The sequence below is a fragment of the Sinohyriopsis cumingii genome, chromosome 18 (assembly GCF_028554795.1).
Source record: "Sinohyriopsis cumingii isolate HCF-2022 chromosome 18, ASM2855479v2, whole genome shotgun sequence".
NCBI lineage: Eukaryota > Metazoa > Mollusca > Bivalvia > Unionida > Unionidae > Sinohyriopsis > Sinohyriopsis cumingii.
The window spans coordinates 101310700-101327739 of record NC_142978.1 but is presented as its reverse complement, the minus strand read 5'-3'; positions in this window follow the sequence as shown (position 1 = coordinate 101327739).

Here is a 17040-nt window from a genome sequence, read left to right as displayed (position 1 = left end):
TTTTTTTGTGTTTGTGTGTTAATAAGACACCCACTCTTGGAGGATGCTACTCTTTTTCTCTTGGGGTATTTTCTTGGATTGCAATGCTTTGCGTGTGCGACCGGCAATAGGTGTTGAAAAGGAGGATATCTGAGCCGGGGATATCGATTCTTGTTTCACTTCTGTCTTCACTTTCTTTTTCTCTTGTGATGAAGAAGAGGTGGCCATCATTTTTTTAATCCATCCAATTCTGGAGGTAGGTGGTGTTGTTAACTTGCGTACTTTTTCTGGTGGAGTTTGAAACCCTTCTTCTTCTTCTTCTTCTCCTTTTTCTGTCTTGGTCACTGGTAGCGGTGGTACTGGTACTCGTGATGGTGCTGGACTTTTCATCAAGGTCTTAAAATCTTTCAGAGTGGGTAGAGCTGTTTCGTCTAAAGCTTTCTGGTGAAAGAGTTGCAGTCGTTGCAAGAGTTGACCGTACTTTTGCGATTTTTCTGTTTCGGACAAATCTTGGCGATCCATCAAGGACTGCAATTCGTGTTGTAACTGGGACATCTCACTCAGATTGGGATTGTGAGGTAAATGCGGGGTGCGTTGTTCTTGCCACCGATGGTATTCCATCCATCGTTTGTAAGGCACTAAAGCTAGTTTTCGTCCTTCCATGGGTTGTCAAGGGTCGATTCTGAGATCTTGGGACTTCCGAGGGCCTTTTTATCTTGCTCCCACCAGTCCTCCCAACATGGTTCCCAAGACTCCTTTCAGCAAGGGACCTAACAAGAGGGGTGAAATGCCTCCACGTCGGACCAACATCTTCTTTTGATGAATGGGAATTTTCTTTTGAACCATTTGGCGAAGAACGTGACGATATTTGCTTAAGCATTGTTTCTGGTGTTTGGACAAAGGGATCGTGCCTTTCAAGACGTTCAAACAACATTCGCACACGGTATCGATGACCTCTTTGGAGGCCGATTGAATGAGTTTTTTTCGTAGAGGTGGAGAAGCTTTGGACGGGACAGATAACATGTCCCCATGTTTGACTAAACGTGGTGGTAGTCCTTTCCTTTTCTTTCCTTGGGGTTTTCTGGAGGGTGACATCTTTGAGTCTTCAGGAGCACCAAAAAACACTGATACCCCCGACTTGGTCACAGGCCTTTTTTATACTGGAACGCGTCGCCACTGATTGTCTTTACGTCGTATCAACTTCAGGACAGGCATGACACGTCGTGCAGGGGTACGCAACGGACTAAATCGAGCCAGTTCTTGCTTGGACAAATCCAGTAAACTTTGTAACATGCCCAATCTTTCTTGGACTTTGATTTTGGGAGAAGGTACTTTGTCAGCAGCAGCCACTGTCACTAAATTGGAGGGTCCTGCCACTGGGGAAGTTCTTTTTGGGGTCATCAACGGAGAAGTTCTTGGTGTGATCAACGTCTCCAAGTACTCTTCAGTTCTTGGTGTCATCAACGGAGAAGTGGATGAACGTGAGGCTGCCGGAGACGCAGTCACCGCCGTGGCAGGTCGTGGTTTGCGAGTGTAAGGTTGCGTCCTGGCCGAAGAAGAAGTGTCTCTCTTGCGACTAGTTTTCTTCTGTGGGCTTTTCTTTTTCTGGGGACTTTTTCTCTGTTTCTTTTCCTGGGGGCTTCTTTTTTTTTTCTAGGGTGGTGGTGTCTGGTAAGAGGAGTGTCCCGCCACTGGAGAAGTTCTCCTTGGGGACCTGGTCTTTTTCTTTTTCTTCTTGGAGCTTCGTTTGACTTTTTTCTTGGGGAGAACTTTCGGGACATTAGGATCCCATCTTAAGAGAGAGCGAATGATGACCCCTCCTAGAGTACCGCTCCCTCCAGGTTTCAAAATGATTTGTTTTTTTGGTTTGAGTGTCGATGCGGGGATCGGCCAGTTGGACCAAAGCAACTTTGTTTCGATGAAAAAAGCGTTTGGTTTGATGAGGAATCTGAATGATTCCTTGGAGCATTTGACGTGCCGTCACCGTGAACCATCGTAAGACTTCTTTGACACTAGCTTCTAAGACACGAGCTCGTATTTGTGGATTTTTTTCTCGACTGATGCCATACAAGGTACGAATCAATTTGACGGGAAGATGCGACTGAAGGGACGTCATGTTGACGTTGTGTGAGACAGACGAAAAGGGTCTAAGGTTTTTATAGATTTTTTTTGTGGAGTGAAATGAAGACGAGGACGGAGACGTGTACAGGACAGGCCCTCCGTCTTGGCACCAGTGGTGAAACAAGTGGGTACGAAATCGCAAATCCTCGGGGGTTGTAGGTTTCAAATCGACGAGTAAATAGGCGTGTGGCGTTTGAGTGGCATCGTCGTACGCCTGAGTCAGCCAAGGCGTTCCTAACTGTTTGGCTAAGACTTGCACTTGCGATTTATCTCGAGGGCTTTTAAACAAGACCACGTAATGCGCATTGAGACTGATGGTGCGATGGGCTTTACTTTGTTGAAACAAATTTTGGGTGATGTAAACGACACTGGCATTACGGTGATGCCCTTTGCGCGTGAACCACAGTTTAATTTCTTCTTCGTCTTCTCCTAACATGTCGTCAAAAATGACCAAATGGGTTTGACGGGAGTCAGAGACGATGCCGTCGTCTTCTTTAGGAATGCCTTCCACAAACACGATGGAATCGCCTTGACTTTCTCGCAAGAGGCTGTACGCCGATTGCCACTCTTTGTAACACCACACGATTCGTTGAGGGGGTCGATCGATCAAATGATGTTTATGTTCGATCAAACGTTTGACGAATTCGGTTTTGCCTGAACCGCTAGGTCCATCAATGAGCATGTTAAAGGGATGGAAAAGATATAAAGCCTCCCAGCTGGCAGGATCTAAGTGTTCGTCGATGACTTTGACAGTAGAGGAAGAGGGAGCAGAGACAGCAGAGGTAGCCATAGTGTGAGAAATTTCACTTGTGACACGAAAACAAACAAGACAAGAGTTTATATACTTTTTTCAGAACACGTTTATTAAATGTTTCAAATATGAACAGCACGAAAGACAAAAATACATAAAAGCCAAATAGTTATGTACAGGAATAAAAAACACATCAAAAAGATCAAAGTGGAATATAAACAAGTCTCTGTACAACATGTTTTGGGTAACCAAGATGTCCTAGGGACAGTGTGTAATGTTCTTACAGTCTCTACATGAGGTATTGTCACTCAAGTGTCCTCCCGGAATGACCTTTCAGGAATGTCCATGACAGTCCTGTCCTGAAGCGAGTGGTTGTTCTCGGTGACGCGTTCTTCTGGCACTGTCACTAACACAGGTTGAAAAGTAACTTTTTTCCTTGAACAACTCTTGTGCATACTGAGCCACTTCTTGGGTCCAAGCCTCAAAACCCCCCTTGTTTCAGTCGCGAACATCTGTCCAATGGGGGTGTAAGTCACAAGCGACACACACATCGTCATAGACGTCTTCGGTAGCTAAAAGTTGACGAATCTTTTTTCCCTGTTGAGGTCGAGAAGTATCCAGATGAAAACGCAAGGCTTTGAGCAAAAGGAGTTTTTCGTGACCATTTAAGGCCATGGGGGTATGGTAAGTACTAATCGTAAAGAGTCCACAAGGAATCGGCTGGTAAACGAAATCCCAGAAAACAAGTCACTAAGACACACACCACTTGTCGACCCAAATTGAATGGATACAGTTCTTGTAATAATCGATGGTAATGATCCACGGTTTGAATATGGTCATTGAGTTCCTTCCACGGAATCTGTTCAATCACTTGTGACATAAGCCGTGGCATGGATTCCTGTTTTTATGCTCTCTTTTTTTCGGAAGCAATACACGTACATTCTACCCAGACATCTTCGTTCTTCAGTAGGAAATCTAGAATACTGTAACCTACAGTTCAAACTTCGATTAGAAGTTTTCTCTTCTACTAAGCAGATTCCACGTAACATATGTTGGTAATCCTTTAACTCGTCTTCCTCAATGCGTTGCTCTAGGTGAATCTCGAAGTAACCAAAATGATGAACATTTCGTTCATTCATTAACTCACTAACAAGGTCTGACCACTGAAACAATTTCTGACGAATCAGTCCTCTTATACCATTCAGGTACCAGTGGTTAAAGATCTGGTGACGTAACGGATGCAATTGTTCTTTACGTTTGATTTGTATTTTCACCAGCTCTCGGTAAATCCTTTCTCTCAACTCCTCAGGGAAGCCCAAAATGTTCTCTTATAAAGTATCCATAAGTATATACACTGTTTTTGGAATCCTTGGGTGGTGGCCAATAGCCTCGTTTACCTTTGTGCCTGATGTAATATCCACTTATAATCAGTCTTCTTATACTTTGGAACAGAGCATAATTTAAAAACGGTTGAATAACTTTGCGTTTGCGTTTCACTTGTATTTTGATCAGTTCTCGGTAAATGCGTTCTCTCAACTCCACAGGCAAAGCACGAATGTTCTCGTGTAAAATATCCATGAACAGATTATGGTAAGTTACTTCAGTGTCTCGGTCCCACTAAGGGTAAGTAATGACAATTCGGTGACCATCGAGCATGTTCTACGTAGGCCGAATCTTGCGGTTCCCAGTGGTGAAGTGACACACCGCAACTGAAGCACTTGACTTTATCTCCTTCGCCCAAGTAGAAAAATCCGGCTCTGGCTAATTCTTCGGGGGTCGGTCCTTCCAGATACTTAGGCCATTTTCCTTTGAACGATTGAAGACGATTTTCAAAGTCGCAGTATTCAGACAAACGCACAGGAAACGAATATTCGCCTTTCACAGGTTCGTTTCGATGAGGGTTGGCTGACATGAACAGGAGTTTGCTCAGGGCTGGATGACATCCGTAGGGGGGTAGACGTGAAGGTGAACATTCCCCTTTAAAACGAAACCCAGTAAAATGTCCAAGAGGACGAGCGGCATCACTTTCGCATCCCTCCGGTTTGACACGCACAGCATCACTTTCCATGATAGGGGTAGTGACACTAAAGTTCCCATGATGCTTTACGGCATCGCTAAGGTCACAACGTACAGCATCGTACCCATCGCAAGGCTCACAATCGCATTCCACTTCAGAAGCCCCACACTTGAATTGTGCTTTTCTAAACAACTTGTTTTGTGTTTCTCTGAAAATATTCATCTTGTTCGCTCGGTCTTGGTAGTCACAATGAACTATCGATCTTGACCATAGCCCCTTTTTATACTAGTCGCAATGCAGTCTCCAGCTTGTACATCTTTCCTTTTTTACGTTTTCTATGTCCTGTTTTGGAAGGTACCGTCTCTAAGGTACCGTCATAATTGTACCGTAGTGTGATGGGTGGAAAGGCCATAGAAAGGTAAGGGCAGTGCGGAAACCATCGAGTATGTTCCAGAATAGCTGAATCTTTATAGATACATAGATCCATTCGTAACTTCAGTCCGCAAGCGAAACACCGTACCTCGTATCCCAATCCTGACTCAGGTCCCAAGTAGACAAATCCTGTTCTAGCTAAAAAATGCGAAGAAGGTAATCCTTCCCTATCCGTAGGCCATTTCTGAAACGTGTCCAATCGACGGGCACAATCACAATAGTCAGGTAAGAAGACTGGAAAATGGTAGGGTTTGAACTTGGAGTTCTCATCGGGTTTCTCACTCGATTCTTGCTGTGGCGAAGCCATCCTTCTAGTGGGTGACTATCCTCTTACTCCCAATGTTTTATACCAACGTGTCCATACGGCAAAGTAAAGTGGTTGGGTAGTCACACTCGCTTCTGGTACACGATTTGATAGACTTTTTCCAAGGGTCGACTGACGATGTGGTGAGTGGTTAAACGTACAATCTTGTTCGGTTGATAGGTGGTCACTTTAAAGTCTCCATCCTCTCCCGATTGCAAGGCTTCTTTCAATACCCCAAAGTTGACCACACGACTGGTACGATAATTCAGAGTCAGTCCTTTCACTTTGCACGTCGTGTGCACTTCTCCTTGTTTGTCCCGGTATTCGTAGCCGTAATTTTTGGGACTGCCACTGACGAAACTTAGAATCTTGTCGTCGGGATGCTCGTCTGTCCAGGCTCCTAAACGGTCTCCTTCGATGTCAGGGTGCTGTTGACTCGGGTGATGGATGTAAATGCAACTGTCCGTGTCAAAGTACAGAACGCGTTCCCCTAACAGTTCTAAAGCGTCGTACAATTTTAACCGAACATGAGCTGTCACGTAAGCCGCAATGATGACATTTCCAAATGGGTCGTCTTGTACAAAGTCCAGATCTTCTTCGTAATTGACCAAGATCAAATCCTCGCGAACGACGTCCACGTGTTTCATGTATTTGGTTTTGTCGTGAATCATCTTGAAGTAGCGGGAAGGTTCTGTCAAATATTCCGTCTTGGGTAAACACGGTCGTTGTGCCATTTTACCCCACAAGCAATTTAACATCACTTTGGCAAACGATCGCCTGCCTTCGTTTTTCTTTATGTGATCTAAAGTGGTGCCTTCTTGTTCATAGTATTTCTCTTTAAATGTCTTTTCGTCTTCGGGAGTGTGACACCAGGAAGGATAGCCGCTGACTTCTTGCTTCAGTTTCAAAAAGGCATCCACGTAGTTGGCGAAAATGCCTTTCTGACTGGGGTCACCCTTGTGGTATTGTTGTGTCTTGGGAAAGTGGCAAATTTCGTACACTTCTAACAGTTGGTATCCCATGTCTAGAGCTTTGAACAATTCCACGCTAACCCACGTCCCCGTCAAAGCCCGTTCTTCTTGGGTGTGATGGCAAGGCTGGTCTTGGTTGCACGTTTCGGCACAAGTACGGCACAATGGAAACATCAGTTTGCCTTGGCAATGGTAAGGTAAGACGGGATGCTACAAGTCCGTGGGCGGTAAAACTTTACACTTGATCAGACCTTCGTATTGTCGAATGTTTTTCAGGTCGATGTGTTCCGTCAGCAATTGTATGCCCTGTAGGAAAGCGACAATATTTGCACACGTAGATATACAGCGAACACACGTCCAAGTATTTGATTTCTTCTCCTTTCTCTTCGTCGGCTTGGTACAGCAAACAGGTGGCATTGGTCCTTCCTCCGTACAAACTATCCCTCGGGTTCAGCGGGTCTATGAACTGGTAACTTTCCACGAGGCGGTTAAATTCGGGATCGGTTTTCAAACGGTGATCGTACTCGTGTTCCCACATTTTCACCACTTGGTATCCTTGCTGTTCTAACTTTAGGCGTCGCTGGCAAGTGTCCTAGTACAAGTCTTCCATGGTTCGTTGTAAAAACTGATTTTTAGTGCTACGATCAGGGTAACGGGACATCCATGAAATAAGCAACCGTTAAACTCGTACACGATCTTGGGGTTTTCTAAGTCCCAGCCATCGACCGAATACGTTCCGATGGTCTTTTCACCCCCTCCGTTGCGGGCATGCTGAATCCATTTGTCTTCCTTGCCGCACAAGTAATGTAACCAGCGTAGGGCTTTGACCGAGTATTGACGTTTGACATAGTGGGTCGATTGAGGGCTGATGACAGCCACGGTGTTTTCAGGCATGAATCGTTGTCTGTACACTAAGGAACACGCTTTGGCAATGGTGCAAGCTTCTTTCAAAGGATCGACCCCTCCGTGTTCCATGAACAGTTCTCGAAATTTTCCACAGCAACGTCGTAAAATGTCCACGTCGGAACGACAATACTTTAGCATTTCTTCCGAAAGGGTCCGAGGCGTGAGCCTGGTACCAAGCGTAGAAAGCTTCTCGTTGTTCGGTACGCATGTTGTCGGGGTCGTAATAGTGAGCTTCAGGTAAATGGGTAGAACGGCGTGTTGATTGGCTTCCGTATTGAAAAAGTGTGGAAAGTACCCTTTAGCGATTTCTGTCATTCCAAACGTTTTAGGCATTCGACTCAAAGGCATGGCCAAATAGCTCATCGAATCTTTAAACTGTACTTGTCCCACTTCCATGAAAATGATTTTAGCTCCATTCAAAGTCACTTTAGGACGCTCGGTGCCTTGTTCCGTATAGTATCTGAGAAGAAACTGTCCATCGTATCCGGAGAAATTGTGAGCCTTCACCGTGGCATGACGATGACAATCTCCGTAACGTTCGATGTCCTCTTGGCTCCACGTCTTGTCGATGGGGTCTAAGACCCATTGGGCAAAATCGGCTAACGTGTTCGGTTCCCGAAAGATTTTTTCACGCCCTCCAGGAATTTTGCTGCAGTGAGGGCAATGACTGAAGATAGGTTCTTGAATGCACTTTTCGCACGCTCGATGAGCCACGCAGAAATTAGGAATGTGAATGCCAGTCTCTTGCATGCATTCGAAATCGAAAAAGATGAAATTGCCTTTCTTCTTGTGACCGTCCTCTTTCTCTGATGGGGGTTGGTATTTTTGCACGTAGCATTGGTGTTCCAAGTCCACGATGTGGTGACAAATGTGACATTTTTTCTTTCCTGAACATACGTGTGCCTTGGTATTGTTGGTACGTTGGCCTTGTCCACACGTAGGGCACAATCTCAGCAGTTGACAAGCACATTTCTGCTGTGAACCTTGCGTCTTCAAATGTTGGTAACAGGTAGGGCTGACAAACGTGCGCAGACAAGTTGAACAAGGCACTGGTCCTTCGCTCAGACAGGGATGAGAGGCCAAACATCCTGAGCATTTCAATCCACAGTGCTTGTGTTGCTCTCGATTATTATAACCATAATCACATTTCTCACAATAATAAACATATCCCAGGAATCCGGTGATACTGGTAATGGTATCGAAATGGTCATCGTAATAATAGACATGAATGTATTTTCCGTCCTTAAAGTCTTTCCCTCGAAACAACAGAGGCCCGCGCATTTCTTGAGGGTGCACTTTCAAGGTGTATCGTGGAGCTAGGACATCTTGCAATTTTTGCATCTCAGGAATGCCACAGGGTGTGTCTTTGGACAGTCCGGCTTGTTGTAACAGGAGTTCTGCTTCATTTCGTTGTTTGGCTCGATCGGATCGTTGAATAGTTTTCCAGGTTCTTTTCCATTCTGCCGTGTCGTTCTTGTTCGCATAGGTTCGTCCCACCACGATGGCACGGGCTAAACACATCTGGTCTTGAGGGTTGTTAATTCGGACGAGACTTGTTTTGGTGTTGCGAAGCTCGTTCACCAATAACATCTTTTTGCGTCCAGCCCCTTGAGGAGGAGAGACGTGGGTCATGTCCAGTGTGGCTTTTCCATCGGTGATGTCAAACTGATCATTAGATTGTTGTACGTGTTGAATTTTGTCCATGACTTTGGAAGTGGTCAATTCTGCAGGGGTGCTAAACTCGATCCAAACAGGGGATTTCAAACCGTCGTGTTGTATGGAAAGTCCCAAGCGATCGTCTTCTTTGGGTTGACATTATCGCTTGAGTGTGGTGAGCAAAGAATCCCACACTCCGGTGATGAATCCTTCTGCTTTCTCTAACGGTACTTCAGCCTTGAAATCTTTAAACTTCACCGTGTATTTGTAAGCCGTGGTTCTAAATTTTCGAGAGGAGCGCTTTTCCGTCTCTCGAATGGAATAGTATTTTTCAGGGTTGACTAAGGGTGGCGAACTTGGTTTAGAGGGTTCGGATTCTGGTTCACTCATGTCCTCTTCAAACTCACTGGCATGAATTTGTGCCAAGACTTCAGCTCTGGTACGAGGCGATAGATCACGTTTCTGCCTCTTACTTTCTTCTTCTTTCTTCTCGAACGAATAGGATCGTTTCATCTTGAGTGCTAAACGTCAAATGACTCAAGTTTAAACACCATAGACTAATTTATAGTCATGGCAGACCAGCGTATATAAAAGGGTGTGTGTCTTGTCCTTTCACTATTCATTTCACTCTCAAACCGAGCACAACGATGGAAGAGACTACCCGGATGGAACGTTTCATCAGAGCTTTGCGAGGGGTCATTAGAAAATGCTCTTCAGACCAGCCGACGGACTACTCTCCTTCCTTTCGAGATAAAAGTCAAGATATATATATCTGTCAGAAGAAAGGGCATTGGTCTTCAGAGTGTCCAGACCGTCAAAAAAAAAAAAACAGGGGCTAAAAAAGGCAAAAGTCAAGATACCTGTTATTATTGTCAAGAAAAAGGACATTGGTCTCCAGATTGCCCAAAAAAGAAACAAGAGGAGTCAGAAGAAAAGAGGGATTCTTCAGAAGAAGAGAGGATTCCTCAGAGGAAGAAAGCAGCCAGGTAAAGAAAAAGAAACAGGAGAAGAAAAGAAGAAGGGAAGAAAGTGAAGAGGAAGAAGAGGAAAAGCCTGTAAGGGTGAAGAAATTTAAAAAACAGAGAGAGTAAACAAGGAGACAGAAGAAGTGTATGAACTTTTTAAAGTGCTCTGTTGTGAATTGTGAATTGGATTGTAACTATGGATAAAAGAATACATTAATTATATAAGGTAAGTGTCTTTGTGTTTTGATTTTAAAATAAGAAGCTACACTCACGCACTCATATACACGTACTATAGGGGTAAAATGGGTTGATTCTTTTTGAGTTATTGGCAATTGAAATTGTATTTCTTTTCGAGAAATGTGGGTGGCCCTGAAAAGGGCCTTTTTTGGTGTAGGGGTGAGTTTAAGCAATCAACTTTATCTGCCTTAAGCCTTTGCCACGGCCGAGGCCTACTTCTGATGATGATGATTTGGTTGAAATCACTAAGGGTGGTACGGTAGGCTTAGTCACAGGGTTGGCGTGTTTAGCTCGGGAAGGTCGTATTCTCTTCGGTCGTGATATAGAAGTCTGATACATTTGTTTCAGACTCCTTAACTCCGCTAAAATGTCCAACAGTACCGTGACCGTTTGATTTTCACCCTCTTGTTTCTTTGCTGATACTTCTTGTTGTTGTTTTATTCTTGCCTCGTCTTCTTGCTGCTGTTGCTGTAGGAGAAAAGCTTGTTCCGCTTCCTTTTGTCGTTGTATAAATTTCTCCAATTCTTCTTTCTGTCTCTGACTAAAATTCTCCATTTGCGGTAATGAAGAAGGTAACGAAGGTTCCGGAACAAATTCTTGCGAGGTAAGAAAATCCACAAAATCCCAATTTACCTCTTCTGAAAGTAAGTCCGGGTTCCCTTGGGCGGTCTCCACTGCTCGTGCACCCCAATGGATCGTTTTCTGAGTTTCCGTCATGTTGAATCACTATCGCATAGATTGACTGCACACAGGCGCTAGCGAATCTATATAGACCACGTGACGTCACAAACTGCTCTCTTCGGATTGGATGCGGGTTGACTGAATTTTGTAATGCGTGTTCGGATTGGTGAATGAACTCAATCCGTTTCAATCCTTCCTCTGCCTATAAATAAGCACAGTTCACTGCACTGATTCACCTCTTCTCGTCGCTTCAAGATGTGGACCACAGTTGAATCATCCACCCTTGTGTCTTCAATGATGTTTAGGACGGACATGCTCATGTATGTCCGGTCCAAGTGGACTGTTGTTGATAGGACAGATACTAGTCTATGGATGAGAAGAGTTTACATAGAAAGACAAGGATGCCTCAAGAGGGTACTCGTGTATGGACCTGCAGTTAGAAGGAGTTTAAGAAGAAGAAGATGTGACAGATGCCGTCTATGTTAATATTAATATTAACATAAACCCAAAGGCCCTTTTCAGGGCCACCCACATTTCTCGAAAAGAGAATGACTTTCGATTGTCTACCCTTTTTTTATTTTGTTATTTTTTATTTTTTTAAAAAAAATCTCATGTTCAATTCCCCCTTGTCCCTAGACAGACCCAAACTCTATTCCTCATGTTAATTTCCCTTGTCGCTAGACAGACCCACACTATAGTTCCATGTTAAATTCCCCTTGTCGCTAGAGTGACCCAACAATTTTCCCCATGTTAATTTCCCTTGTCGCTAGACAGACCCACGATTTATTCCCATGTTAATTTCCCTTGTCGCTAGAGTGACCCACGATTTTTCCCCATGTTAAATTTCCATTGTCGCTAGAGTGACCCGGGGGGCTGGGGGGGGGCTGTAATGCTAATTCTCATTGTCGCTAGGGTGACCCCATTCACTACTGATAGGTGTTTGAGTGTGTTTGTGTGTGTGATTTAGATTTTTAAGGTATCTTTAACAATCTTCTGTCATATCGCTACGATGTCTGCAGTGTGACAGTTTATAGTGATGTTTAGCACCGAGGCATCATGCCGCAGACATGTAGGATGATGTCCCACCCAGTCACATTATCCTCACACCATGCCGACCAGACCTAACACTAACCTCTTAATGCTGAGCGCCAAGCGAGGCAGCTGTTAGTACCATTTTAAAAAGTCTTTGGCATGACTCAGCCGGTGTTCGAACCCGCGACCTGATAAGCGTTTGATTTCCATATATCAGTATGTGAAGAGACTTTAGTCTCCATCGACATATTCCCGGGAAAGGAAATAAAAACGTGAGTTGTTTTAAGACGACGTGTTTGTAAGCGACTGATTTTTTTCATATGTCCGTATGATCAGAGACTTTAGTCTCCGTTCACATACTTCCCAGGAATAAAATCAGCGTTCCGTTTTTAAAAAGCTCTGTTTTACATTCATTTAGCCTGACTAAGGGGCTTAAAGCCCCCCACCCCACCCCCTCGACTTTAGTACCTGCATGTTGGGCTTGTATACAATGAGATCAGTCTCTGGCCGACAGACAGACTGACTTTTTAAAATAAAATTCCAGTATGTACATGTATAATACACTCATCAAGTTATTTGATTTTGTGGGCTGAATCAATAACATGACGGGTGTATTATACCTGTAAGGAGGCGTATTCACGCTGGTTTTGTGAGTAATTTTAAATATGAGTTCCAAACATGTTCTATGAAAATATGAGCCATGGCACAATCGGTAACGCGTCTGAATACTAAATACCTATTCAAATTAATACACGTTTCGAATCTCCACAAACGAAAAAGATATTTTTCTATCTAGCAAGTAGGGAGAGAGCTGAGATGGTGTAAATATGATCTTGAAATCCAACATGCTAATGTGTGATCGACGTCAATTGCTTGACTGGACATACATAATTCCTGGAAGGTCAGGTCGCTTAGATCACACTATGATAGAATGTTGTTTGGCAATATAAGAATTACTGGGGGTAGTGTCTACGCATAAATTTATGCTGATCAGTACAGATGCCTGTTGGACTTAAAATAATATATGAACACCATCAGCTAACGGTAGCAGTATGTCCATATCCCAGGAAATATTACCGATAGGCATCACATGAACCTAGTTATCTCATTTTGTGCTAGCACATTAATTATTTATTTAAAGAAATATTTTTATTATATTATAAATCACGAATATTAATACTATTATTTTGCAATTTAACTATTACATGACACGGATGATAGCATCCAACTTACTGATGAACTTGATCCTGAAAAAATGACAAACGATTTTGAAATGTTACGAGACCGAAAATCAGAATGAAGATACACGCTAACAGCTGAATACATGTTCCTCAAATTACTTCAGCATGCAATGACGATGTCCCTATCTAGGATCAGAGATGATACATAAATTCAGCAATTCGTTCCACTCGTACAGGCGATAAAGAAAACTGGATCAGAGTTGTCTCAAGAGTATGAAGAAAAAAATTGTTGGCGCGCGTGTATGACAGCTTAAGAAATTTATGGAAGACCATGCTGACTGTTAAATTGTTTTACAGCGGAACAGAGAACGCTAGCGTTCTCAGCAATCAAGGAAAACAATAAAATACAGTATCCTGGTGGACACTAAAACAAATAAGTATTTTTGTGCTTATTCTTTTATTGACGGATAGCTAGCGATCTGTGTATAAATGATTGTTTGGTAGATTGTTGGGACAGTAAGCTAGTAAACTGTGCTCTACGTTCGATGCGTTTCACGGTCTAGAGTCTGTTTCTGGAGAAGCTAGCTTAGAAAAGTTAACTTTTCACATATGGACCTATAATTATCGCTTCTATGCGTAAACCAAGCAGGTGTCCGTTCTGATTTGTAAGTCTGAAAAGTATCCGTAACAACAGCGAATTTTTATGACATAGTAAATAAACAGTATTAACAGGTACTGATACAATCAAATGAACGGGGGGTGGGGTGGGGGGGGGGGGTGGAATCAGGAGTAAATGAGTAACAAAAATAATCCCTGCTGTGCTTGTTTGGATTTCTCAAGATCTACTTGATAACTGCCATCAACAGCATCACATACGAGGTTTCCGGATACAGTTGATGTAATGTTGACAACGCCCGCTGATATATGACGACCACTATCACCATCGCTAGCGATGGAACCATTGTTATGTTTGAGAATCTTTGCTGACATAGATCCATTTTTTATTTTTTTTCCCATCCGTGTGATCTTGGGGTAGAATTCATTGACGTTTGGATTAATCAGCATAGCGTAATGTCAAGTCAGTTTAGTTTGAACATCGGTGAATTCGCTTAAGTGAGAAAATTTTCTTTAAATCATACTCTATCCGAAAGGTACCTCCGTAGTATAATACTAATGCGGGGACCCAAAATATCACTACCTTTATGAATTACAGGAGCAGGCGGAGGGTTGCAGACAACATAAAAGTGGCGATGACATGGGGGGGGGGAGGGGACCTCCTCGTCAAGGTCCCACTTTTTTAAAATGGGGGTTGAAAAATGCTGTTTTGAGCCAAGCAAAGTTGGCTCATTACTTAGCCAAAGGCCAATCCGAGGCTTGTAAGATTGTTGATTTTACCTGTGGTAATGCCGATTTATCAATCCGAGCAAAAGGAAATGATGTCGACCAGGTTAATAGATGCTGAACATCTGTTAACTTTCTGGAGTAATTGTTATCGTTTTTGTCATAGTTTCTTTCCATAATTTCTTTTTTCATTTATATGTGAGCATACCCCCCCCCCCCCCGGCGAATCGCTAACTGCAAAATGAAAGTTTAGAGAGTGAGAGGGTTGTTCAGGTTGAATTTCAATTTTGTAATCAAGCACACACACACACCCTAAGTAAACCCTGGGTGTTTTAAAATGAACACCCTTATTTTGGTTCTGAAGGCAGTCCAGGCAAGTGCACATGGGTTAAGTTTTACAAGATTACAATTACCCATTCAACGATATTTCATATTTTTTCAATGCATCGCAGGCACACCCCAGGTGCTATAAAATGAACATCTTTATCTGGGTTATGAAGAGGGCCCAGGCAAGTGCATCTGGGTTAAGTTTTACAGTTTACAATTACGCATTCAACGATATTTCATATTTTTCAATGCATCTAATGAAATTTGATATGCTTGCTTGACTTTCCAGAATTTTATTTATTATTCATGAGGTGACGTCTGGACTCTACTGGTTTGGATGAGTTCACCTTCGGTGAATTATCACCTCGCTTAACCTATGTAAGTGAAGTCTAGAGATCATTACGATATATATAATCCTGGGAAACATACAAATTGTTCCCTCAGGAACTGATATATAAGTATATTAACGTTAACTCGCTACTAAACCATCACTCTTCTTCGTTAGAAGGCGAACTCACGTTGCACCTTGCGATACTCATCACCTTCAACACATGAAGGTTAATACTTCACCTCCACCTTATTCACCGCCCCGATTAAACAACTCTATCTTGTACTTCCATAACGTGAATTTTATGTGATATAAATCATCACAAATATATTTTTAAATTCTTTCAGAGAGAGGTGGATAAAGCGCAATTATATTTGAAGCTCCATTGCATCTTTTCCCGCGGGAGTGGATCACTTTTGTCTCCGGTGATTCTCTGGTTTACATAAGTCTGGTATTAAATCTTAAATGATTATGTATATGCAACTGTATTTACATTCAGTAATTTATGTTCACGTGCTCTTTGTACATAAGGTAATTTACAAATAAATACTTTCGATGTTGATTCTATACGGTCTTGTATTACTCTTTCTAATCATAAGCTAGACAGGAGGACCCAAAAATACTGTTGCCCGTATACTGGCGTTACACTGCCAAGACATTTCTCACCGTGTTGTTATACTACCAAGATTTTTCACTGTGTGATTATACAGCCAAGAGATTTCTCGCCGTGAGATTATACTACCAAGAGATTTCTCACCATGTGATTATAATGCCAAGAGATTTCTCATCGTGTAGTTATACTACTAAGGATTTCTCATCCTGTGATTATAGCGCCATGAGTTTTATTACTGTGAGATTATACTACCAAAAAATGTATTACCTTGTGATTATAATGCAGTGAGAGCTCTCACCTTGCGATTATACGGCCAAGATATTTCTCAAGGTGAGATGAGATTATTCTACCAAGACATCTCTCACCCTGTGATTATAATGCCTTTAGATCTCTCACCCTGCGATTATACAGCCAAGAGATTTCTCAACGCGAGATTATACTACCAAGAGAATTCTCATCCCGTGATTATAATGCCAAAAGAATTCTAACCCTGTGATTATGGTACCAAGAGATTTATCACCCTGTATTTATAGTGCCAAGAGATTTTCTTCAGTGTGATTATACTAACAAAAGATTTCTCACCGTGAAATTATACTGTGAAGAGATTTCTCACCTTATGATTATACTACCAAGAGATTTCTCACCCTGTGATTATACTGCCATGATATTGCTCAGTGTGTGATTATACTACCAAGAGATTTCTCACCCTGTGATTGTATTACCAAGATATTTTCTCACAGTGTGATTAAAATGCAATGAGATTTCTCACCCTGTGATTATACTACCAAGAGATTTATCACCGTTTGATTATACTGCCAGTACTGTTCTTAATTGCTGTGATAAATGTGAATCACATCAGTGGACACTACCATCTATATCCGAGCAGATCACTTCCAGAATAATTAAAATTGATTACAATTTTTACTTTAATCTCTTTAGGGATTTCGACTCGCGACTATTTGTACTGGAATTTTATTGTTTATTCTAGTCAAAATCCCTTGTGATTATACTGCCATGAGATTTCTCACTGTGTGATTATACTACCAAGAGATTTATCACCCTGTGTTTATGTTACCAAGATATTTTCTCACTGTGTGATTGAAGTGCAAAGAGATTTCTCACCCTGTGATTATTATGCAAAGAGATTTTTCACCGTGTGGTTATGCCAACAAGATTTTTCATCGTGTGATTATACAGC